The following is an 8,269-nucleotide window of genomic DNA, read 5'->3' as shown; positions in this document are numbered from 1 at the left end:
AGGATGGGGGAAGCCTCAAGGCATCTTGCGATGGTGAGCCAGAGGAGTGAATAGTGAAAAAATAAGCCCCATGCCCCCTAGATTACCCTGGGATGGGGAAGGTGCAGGGGAGCTCTAAACTGAATTGGGCTTCGAGCTGTTGCTGAAAGATGAGTAGGAGGTGAAAAGGTAGAGAAGAGGGAAAGCATCTTACAGATATGGCATAGGAAAAAACATGAAATCTTTGTCAACTGTTCAACAGATCCCTACCAAACACCTGCTATGTGTCAGACACGGTGCTAAATGCTGGGGATATGAACAAAGGCAAAAAAAGCTCTTAGGGAGCTTACAGTCTAATGGGATATTGTTCAGTCATTTCAGGCGTGTCCCACTCCTCGTTATCCCATCTGAAGTTGTCTTGGCAAAGATGCCAGAGTGGTTCGCCATTTCCTTCTCCATCTTCCTTCTTATTTTACTGAGGCAAGCAGGAGTTTTCAGGATTCCACACTCTATCCACTGCCCCACCTTCTCATGAGACCTGTGCAAATGTAATCATATACAATGATCACAGCATTGCAGGCTATCAGAAGTGATCTGGTTCAAACCCTCCTTGAAGAACAATCCTCTCTACAACATACCCGTCACGTGGCCATGCACCAATCAATTAACATGTATTTATTAAGTGTACACTGCATGGTGGTAGACTCTGGTGATGCAAAGGGACATGAAAACAGTCCCTTTGCCCAACGTGCTCAGGCTCTCGTAGACCTCGTGGTTAGAAACAGTTATATGCGTAGTTATGTACGTAGTCCATACGGAATAAGTGGGAGAGTGCAGGGCTCTGGAAACGGAGGCCATTCGCTCGTATGTGAGCTGAGACTGAGGGAGCCAGGGATTCCATGGTTTGATGGCATTCTGGGAATGGGGAGCAAAGAGGGAAAATGGAGCATGGTTATGAGTGAGGAATAATAAATGCATCAGTATGGCTGCAGAGAGTGGGGAGATGGGTGATATGTAAAAGAGCAGGAAGTATGGAAAGGGGTCAGTTGTCAAGGGCTCCAATGGTCTGACAGAAAACCATATTTAATTATTTGGTTCTGGGGGTAGTAAAAAGTTACTGAAATTTGAGTAGGGAGGGGGGGAGCATAGTCAGACAATACTTCAGGAAAGGTCACTTTGGTAGCAATACGGATGACTGACCTGAGTAATGAGAGACTGGAGGCAGGGAGACTAATTGCAAAAGTCCAGACCTCAATCAAACAAAGTAGTGATGAATTCACTGCTTCCAGAAGCAGCCCATTTTACTTCTGGAGAAGTCTTCCCTGATGTCACGCCTAAATTCGCCTTTCTGCAGTTTCTCCCCGTCACTGCCTGTCATTCTCTCTGTGGACACGCAGAAACAAAATCACTCTTCCACACATCAGGGCGTAAAACACTTGCAACAGCTGTGATATTGGGTCGGGTAGCCAGGTGGGCTACCAAGGAGTTGGCTACCAAGGAGTCAGGAAGGCTCACACTCCCCAGTTCTTAGCTATCTGATTTTGAGCTAGTCACTTAACCCTCTTTGCCTCAGTTTCCCTATCTATAAAAAAAATTGGAGGAGGAAATGGCAAGCCAGGCCAGTATCTCTGCCAGGAAAACTCCAAATGGGGTCATGATGACAGGACCACCCCAGGGAGAGTGTCTGTAAGTTGCTCCCAAGCTGATCAACATCACTCTTGACATGTGGAGCTCACACCCGAACACACAGCGTTCCAAATGTGATCTGGTCAGGCCGGAGCACACCTTCTCATCTGCCTCCTCATCTCCCTTAATAGAGCCCAAGACTACAGTAGTTGACTCATCTTTATATTATAAATCTGACTGATACTAAGCTGGTACCTTGTGCTCAGACCCCAAGAGGCTTGACCTCTTGGAGGTACGTGTCCCTTAGAAAAATTGTGTAATCAATGGATAAATCCAAATCAGGGACTTCTCTGGCATATTCCCAATTATTTTACAGAAGGATCGAACCTTTATGTTATTGTCAGATGTACTTCTGGTTAGCTCTCAGGACTAGAGCAGAGGGTTCATGTAGGGAACTACTCGGTACACTGGGGCCAAATCATAAAAGGCCTTGAATGCCACCTTGTAGACAATGGGGAGCCCTGAAAAGTTGTTGAAATCTTCAGCTCCTTCTTCTTTTGCAGGAGTCACATGAAATCTGAAGAGGTTTTTCTAGTGTGGCCCAGAAAAAGTGGAGCTTGGGGTTGATATGTTAGACTATCCACAGGATGGGTACTAGGAATACAGAACCAGGAAGCTGTAGGTAGGCCATGTCACTTCTAATAGCCTAGTCTCCGCTCTCTCCTTGGGGGAGTCACAGAAAACTCTCAAGAATTGACTTCTTGGGGACAAGAAAAAGGCTTCTGCGATCTTCTCCTATACCCTCAAAACTAGCCAAGATCTCAATGAAGAAAAAATTTCAGAGGTCACTGAGTCCAGTCCCCTAATTTTACAGACTGGGGACCAAAGACAAGTGACTTGATCATTAAGGGGTAAAAGCATAGATTTTTTTTTTTTTTTTTGAGAGGAAGAGCTGTAAGTTGATAGTCTGTCCTCATTATTCAAATAGATCTATGATCTTACCTGAAGTCATCTTCAATTATGTAGATATCAATCAATCAGTTCCCACCTATCACGTCCGTGTCATCTTGTAAGCTTATCATGGCAGTGGTAAGCTGCATGGGGAAAAATAAATCATCAGGGCTCATTGTTAGCAGAGATCTATTTTTTTTTTATACTCTTTCCTTGTAAGCAATGGTATAGGTTCTTCAAGTGGATGAGAAGTTATTTTCTCCCTTTCAAAAAAGTACTCCAATGATTGTCCCAGGAAATCTAGCCATCAGAACTCTATTCTATTCTAATTTTCTCTTGGATTTTATTTCTGTAGTGAGTGTACTTTGGCTCACTATCCTAGAGACAGTCCTCCCCTAATCTTCCCATCAGGGTTCTGTGGATACCTATGAAAGCTGGGAGCATCTTTTCTCTAATGCTATTAAATCAACCCCCAACTGTTATGTTCACCTCTCCCTTAGCCACCAGCCAGTGACTGGCCCACGGTTCTGTTAAATCCATTAGCATCAATTAGCTTTTACAAAAGGATAATTTACTTCAAAGATATAACCAGCACAGAAATGCAGACATCTATCCCATGTCTGCACTTCAGAAATATAGTTTTTCCTCTATCATCTCAGTCTTTGGAGAATTTGTCTTAATTTTTAAGGGGACTGCAGTGGGCCAGCTTCAGATCCGAAGTCATTGCTGCCGGGGGAGGGGGGGGGGGAATCCCAGCTCACCTCACCTAGGACTGGCCTGGGTCTCCAAGGTCTCTTTTCGCTCTTCTGGACCTTGTTGCTGGACTGGCTACAAAACCGGGGTGGGGCTTGACTCTAGGACTCCTCGAACATGATTGCTCAGCTGGCTCGTGCTCCTGACCTTTCCAAATTCACGAGGTTGCAGCATTTGAATGAATCCCTTTTCTGTAAAACCAAAAGACAAACACAAAGTCAAATAGGACTAACGTTTCTTGCCCGTAGTTTCTTTCCCTCCACCCAGAATCTGGGAAGGCTCCTCTTCCTCCGTTCTACTCTCTAGCCATTGTCATTCCCTGAAAGGACACAAACCCGAACCTGCAACAGGACCGATCCCGGATTCCTGCTCCCCAAGGCCATTCAGAGTCCCTGCCACTGGTTCCTGTGCCCCTGTGCCTGTGGCCCCCGGGACTTGGGGAATTTTTAAAGACCTCATGAGTTCTTCACCATGTCCTTCCCTGATGACTAACAGGTGGTGCCCTTCAGAGAATCTAGCTTGTGTTAGGACAAAGCAAACCTCTTTTTGTGACTGTTCAATGACTTACAAGTAGCTTATTCCATGTCAACCTCAACCCCGAACCAAGAAAGTGCTGGCGGTAGAGCTGACCCTGACATAGGCAAGAACTACAGGGCAACGTATTGGGCTTGAGGAGACACAGTCCAAGGGCTCTCCCCTTCTACAGGGTCCCTTTGTTTCTGTCATCAAAGGGGCCAGACCAGGAGCAGAGAGACCCACTGGGAACTCCCTTATAGCAATGTCTCATCAAAGGGACCAGACCAAGAGCAGAGACTCACTGAGAAGAGAGGCAGAGACCAGATGAAGACCAACAAAAGCCATTTAAAGGTGTCTCCAGTCCACGTGCCACCCATCAGAGAGGCTGCTGCCGGCACGTTGTCAGCAGAAGGATGGGAACCAAGGATCCAAAGTCTCCAGTTTCCTCTAGACACTTCTGCTAGACATCACCTCCCCTTTCATGGAAACAGGCTCCTCGGTCTCATCTCTGTCCCACTCTGGCAACACTCTTCAGTTGTATGAGCCTCCAGCTACCTCCTTTGGCAGATCAAGGGGAGGCGTTTGGGGCGGCTGGGTGCTACAGTGACAGAGCGCCAGGTTCTGAGTCGGGAAGCGCATCTTCTTGAATTCAAATCTGGCAATTCCTAGCTGTGGGACCCTGGGCAGGTCACTTCATCTTGTTTGCCTCAGTTTCCTCATCTGTAAAACGAGCTGAAGAAGGTATGGCAAATCACTCCAGTATCTTTGCTAAGAAAACCCCAAATGGGGTCCTGGAGTGTCGATGTGACTGAAAATGTCTGAACAACAAACTGTTTAGAGAAAGCTTAAGGCGTTCCAGAGCTCCACTCTACTGGGTGCTGGACAAAAGAGGGAAAAAATGACAAACCTCAAAGTGCATAATGATTCCCTAAAGACCTGACATTTCCTGGAAGCTCAGTCTGACCCGAGAAAAGGATGGAGGGAGCCGTCCATCCCACACCCCTGAGCCTGCATTCTCTGAGCAGGCACAGAGAAGCTGCATTAGCCCCTGGAGGGTCGAGTCTGGCTGCCACACTGGGCACATAACAAGCCTTCCAGGCCTCCTTTATGAAAGACAGAGGTTGGATTAGGGGACCTCTAAGGGCTCTCTCCAGCTTGGAGGCCCGTGATCCTGTGAACTGGATGTTTGTTGAAACCTAAGCTGCTTCCTGAAAAAATAATAAATAAAGGAGAAAAAGAAGAAAAAAACCTGGCCGGGATCCAGGGAGCCAAACCCCAGGCCGGCCACAGTAGGCCGGCAGCTTCCTGGCTGCCTGTGAAAGGCCTTCTGGGAGGAGGCGAGCTCCGGGAAAGCCGGCCGGCCGCCTCTCGGCCCTCGGGCCGGAGCTTCCCCTGAAAATAGGGGTTGGGCAGAAAGTGGGAGGCGGGGGCAGCCCATCTCCGAGCCTCGGGGCAATGGGGGGCGGGGGCGGGGCGGTGCTGACGGTTTTCGTGGTTAATTGTTGGTTCGATTGCTGCGCGCACGCGGTCCAGGGTGCTGAGCCCGCCCCGTCAGGTGGTCTGCGGGGACCCCGAAGGGCGGGCGGCCCGGCTCTCTCGGTGGCGCTTTGGGGGAAAGGTCCGGCCAGTCACACGTCTGCCCCCAGCATCCCACCCCGGGCTGGAGCCGCTGGAGTCTTGTCAGCGGCAAAAGGGTCTGGGTTCAAATCCTGTAGAAGACAGTTATTAGTTGTGTGATCTGGGGCAAATCTCCTCCGTGTCCTCATCTGTAACATGGGGATAATAATGTCTGTAGTCGCAAAGCTGTGAAGTCTAAATGAGATGTTTATAAAGTGCTCTGCAAATTCAAATAAATACCAGTTTTTAATAGATTTTATCTTCCTTCCTCCCTTCCTTCTCTCCCTCTCTGCCTCCCTCCTTCCCTCCCCCTCTTCCTCCTTCCCTCCCTCCCTCCTTCCCTGACTCCCTCTTTACCTTCTTCGTCCTTTCTTCCCTCTTTCCCTTCCTTCCTTCCTCCCTCCCTCCCTCCCTTTCTTCCCTCACTCCCGTCATCCCTCCCTCATTTATTCCCTTCCTCCTTCTTTTCCCCTCTGTCCCTCCCTTCCTCCTTTCTTCTCTTCTTCCCTTACTCCCATCATACCCCCCTCCTTCATTCCCTCCCTCCCTCTTTCATTCCCTTCTTTTCTCCCTCCCTCCCTTTTCCTTCCTCCCTCCCTCCTTTTTCCTCCCTCCCTCCCCCCCCTTCCACAGAAGAGATTTGAATTTAAAATACGTTTGACCCAGTCATTTGAAGAAATGCTTCCTTCCTTCCTTTCTCCCTCCCTCACTCCCTCCCCCCCTTCCCTCCCTCCCTTCCTTCCTTCCTTCCTTCCTTTCCTTCCTTCCTTTCCTTCCTTTCCTTCCTTCCTTTCCTTCCTTCCTTTCCTTCCTTCCTTCCTTCCTTCCTTCCTTCCTTCCTTCCTTCCTTCCTTCCTTCCTTCCTTCCTTCCTTCCTTTCCTTCCTTCCTTTCCTTCCTTCCTTTCCTTCCTTCCTTCCTTTCCTTCCTTTCCTTCCTTCCTTTCCTTCCTTCCTTTCCTTCCTTCCTTCCTTCCTTCCTTCCTTCCTTCCTTCCTTCCTTCCTTCCTTCCTTCCTTCCTTCCTTCCCCCTCCTCCTCCCCTCTTCTTTTTTATTCTTCTCTTTTATTTCTCTGTCTTCCTTCCTTCCCTCCCTCTTTCTCTCTTCCTTCCTTCCTTTCATTTCCTTTTAAAAAATCCTTTCTTTCCTTGGCATACAGGATAGCTTATTGGACTTAGCATCAGGAAAACCTGAATGGCAATCCTGCCTCAGATTTGCTAGCCATGTGTCATTACCTTCCTAAGGCTCAGCATATTCATTTGCAGTATGAGGACTGCCTTATATTACTGAAAGAGTCCTGATTTTGCAGTAGAAGCCTCAGATTCACATACTGCATCTGGTGACTATTACCTGATGAGTCATTGAAACTTTCTGAGCTCTGTTTCCTGCTAAAATGTAGCGTTAGACTGGATGGCCTTTCTCTTGGTTCCCGGGCTCTATTTAGGCTCCTCAAAGCAGGGACCTTGTTGGATTGTCTTGACAATCAAATTAGCCAATATTCAGAAACCATTTTGCAAACCTTAAATTGGCATATGTATATAAACTAATATTCCTGTTATTATCCTTCTTAACACATAGCCCGAGTTTCCCAACCTGAATTCTTACCTCTAATCTCTCTAAACCACCAGTTATCCCTTTGGAACTGAGACCTTTATCTTAACTCCTACAAGGCCCCACTGGCTAGACCACAGCCAATCAATATCTAACAAGAGTCAAACCACACAGAAGAGATTTGAATTTAAAACACGTTTGACCCAGTCATTTGAAGAAATAACAGAGGAAACACTTACTTTATGGTAAGTGGTTTGTATTCAAATGAGAGAAACACTTTTTTTTCCCTGTGAATCTGGTCTGCAAGATAGACGGTTTCCCACTTCCCAGGGCCATTTAGAATGCAATCTTTTTAGTTCATGTCAAACAACTTGTAGCCTAGCAAGTCTTATAAACAGGACTGTTACAAGGTCACTTGCTTATAGCTATTTGTATAAAAACTCCCCAAGCTTTTGGAAAGGTATAATAAAACCCATCTGGTCCCAAGTTTTGAAAGTTCCTTGAGCATTTTCTCCTCCTTCCACAGCACTGGCCCCCTTACTTCTCATTTCTCCATTCTCCATCAAACCTGGGGATGCTTTACTATTCCACGTAGGATTGTTCTAGGAAGCGACTTCGCTCAGTGTGTAAAGAATGCAAAAAGCCAGACAAGTGAGGATTTCTACAAAGCTGTAACTTGACTAGGTAACTATGAACAAATCAGTGTTTAGTATGGAGGTGTGATATGTAGCTAATAGAGAGTTAAAGATCAGAAAAAGGAAGGTACAGATTCAGAGCCAACCAACCTAACGTGTACTGGCTGGGTGACCTGGGAGATGCCATGTAACCGCTCAGTGCTCTGGGCAGCTAAGTAAGACTCAAAAGGCCAGAGAGTTCAACTATCTCCATTGGTAGGAGGAATTTTTTTTAGGGGTGTTCTCTATACCAATGAAATTACAAGTCTGGGCTATTTCTGCTCCCCTTGTACTATTGTTCTCCCCCCCCCAAAGCAAGTTTAACACCTGGTATCAATTTACAACTGGCTCCCAGATGGGCACCTCGATATCTAACACTCAAGGAGAACATCGATTTCTAGACTAGTCAGCCTGAGCTTTCATCCCTCCAGATGTTCTCTTCCTCCTCTGTTCCTCAGACTGGTGGTTAAGTCAAAAGCCTGGAATTAGTTATGGGATTTGGCTTTATCAGCCTTGTGGGGTCCTTACAAGCATGAAACTTCAGTCTCCTTGAGCAGTGACAATGAAAGGGGCATGAGTGATGGCTTGCTTTACTTTCAATCC

General features: G+C 47.1%; 1 long non-coding RNA gene across 3 annotated transcripts; it reads right to left on the bottom strand.

Moving 5' to 3' along the window:
- Nucleotides 1–534: 534 nt before the first annotated feature.
- LOC116421708 lies at nt 535–5,257 on the bottom strand. 3 transcript variants are annotated; one of them, XR_004232200.1, is made up of 5 exons: nt 5,075–5,257; nt 3,318–3,500; nt 2,608–2,699; nt 1,180–1,362; nt 535–894 (listed from the first exon to the last, which is right to left on the bottom strand). It is a non-coding gene; the product is annotated as an uncharacterized LOC116421708 (long non-coding RNA). The 3 variants fall into 3 exon arrangements; XR_004232198.1 differs by lacking the exon at nt 5,075–5,257 and adding an exon at nt 4,128–4,545 and having other exon boundaries at nt 543–894; XR_004232199.1 differs by lacking the exon at nt 5,075–5,257 and adding an exon at nt 4,128–4,545 and having other exon boundaries at nt 543–894; nt 3,323–3,500.
- Between the last annotated feature and the right edge of the window lie 3,012 nt (nt 5,258–8,269).

The sequence above is a fragment of the Sarcophilus harrisii genome, chromosome 1 (genome assembly GCF_902635505.1).
Source record: "Sarcophilus harrisii chromosome 1, mSarHar1.11, whole genome shotgun sequence".
In the NCBI taxonomy this organism is placed as follows: domain Eukaryota; kingdom Metazoa; phylum Chordata; class Mammalia; order Dasyuromorphia; family Dasyuridae; genus Sarcophilus; species Sarcophilus harrisii.
Note: the sequence above shows the minus strand (reverse complement) of the source record. Positions and strands in the feature narration are given on the sequence as shown.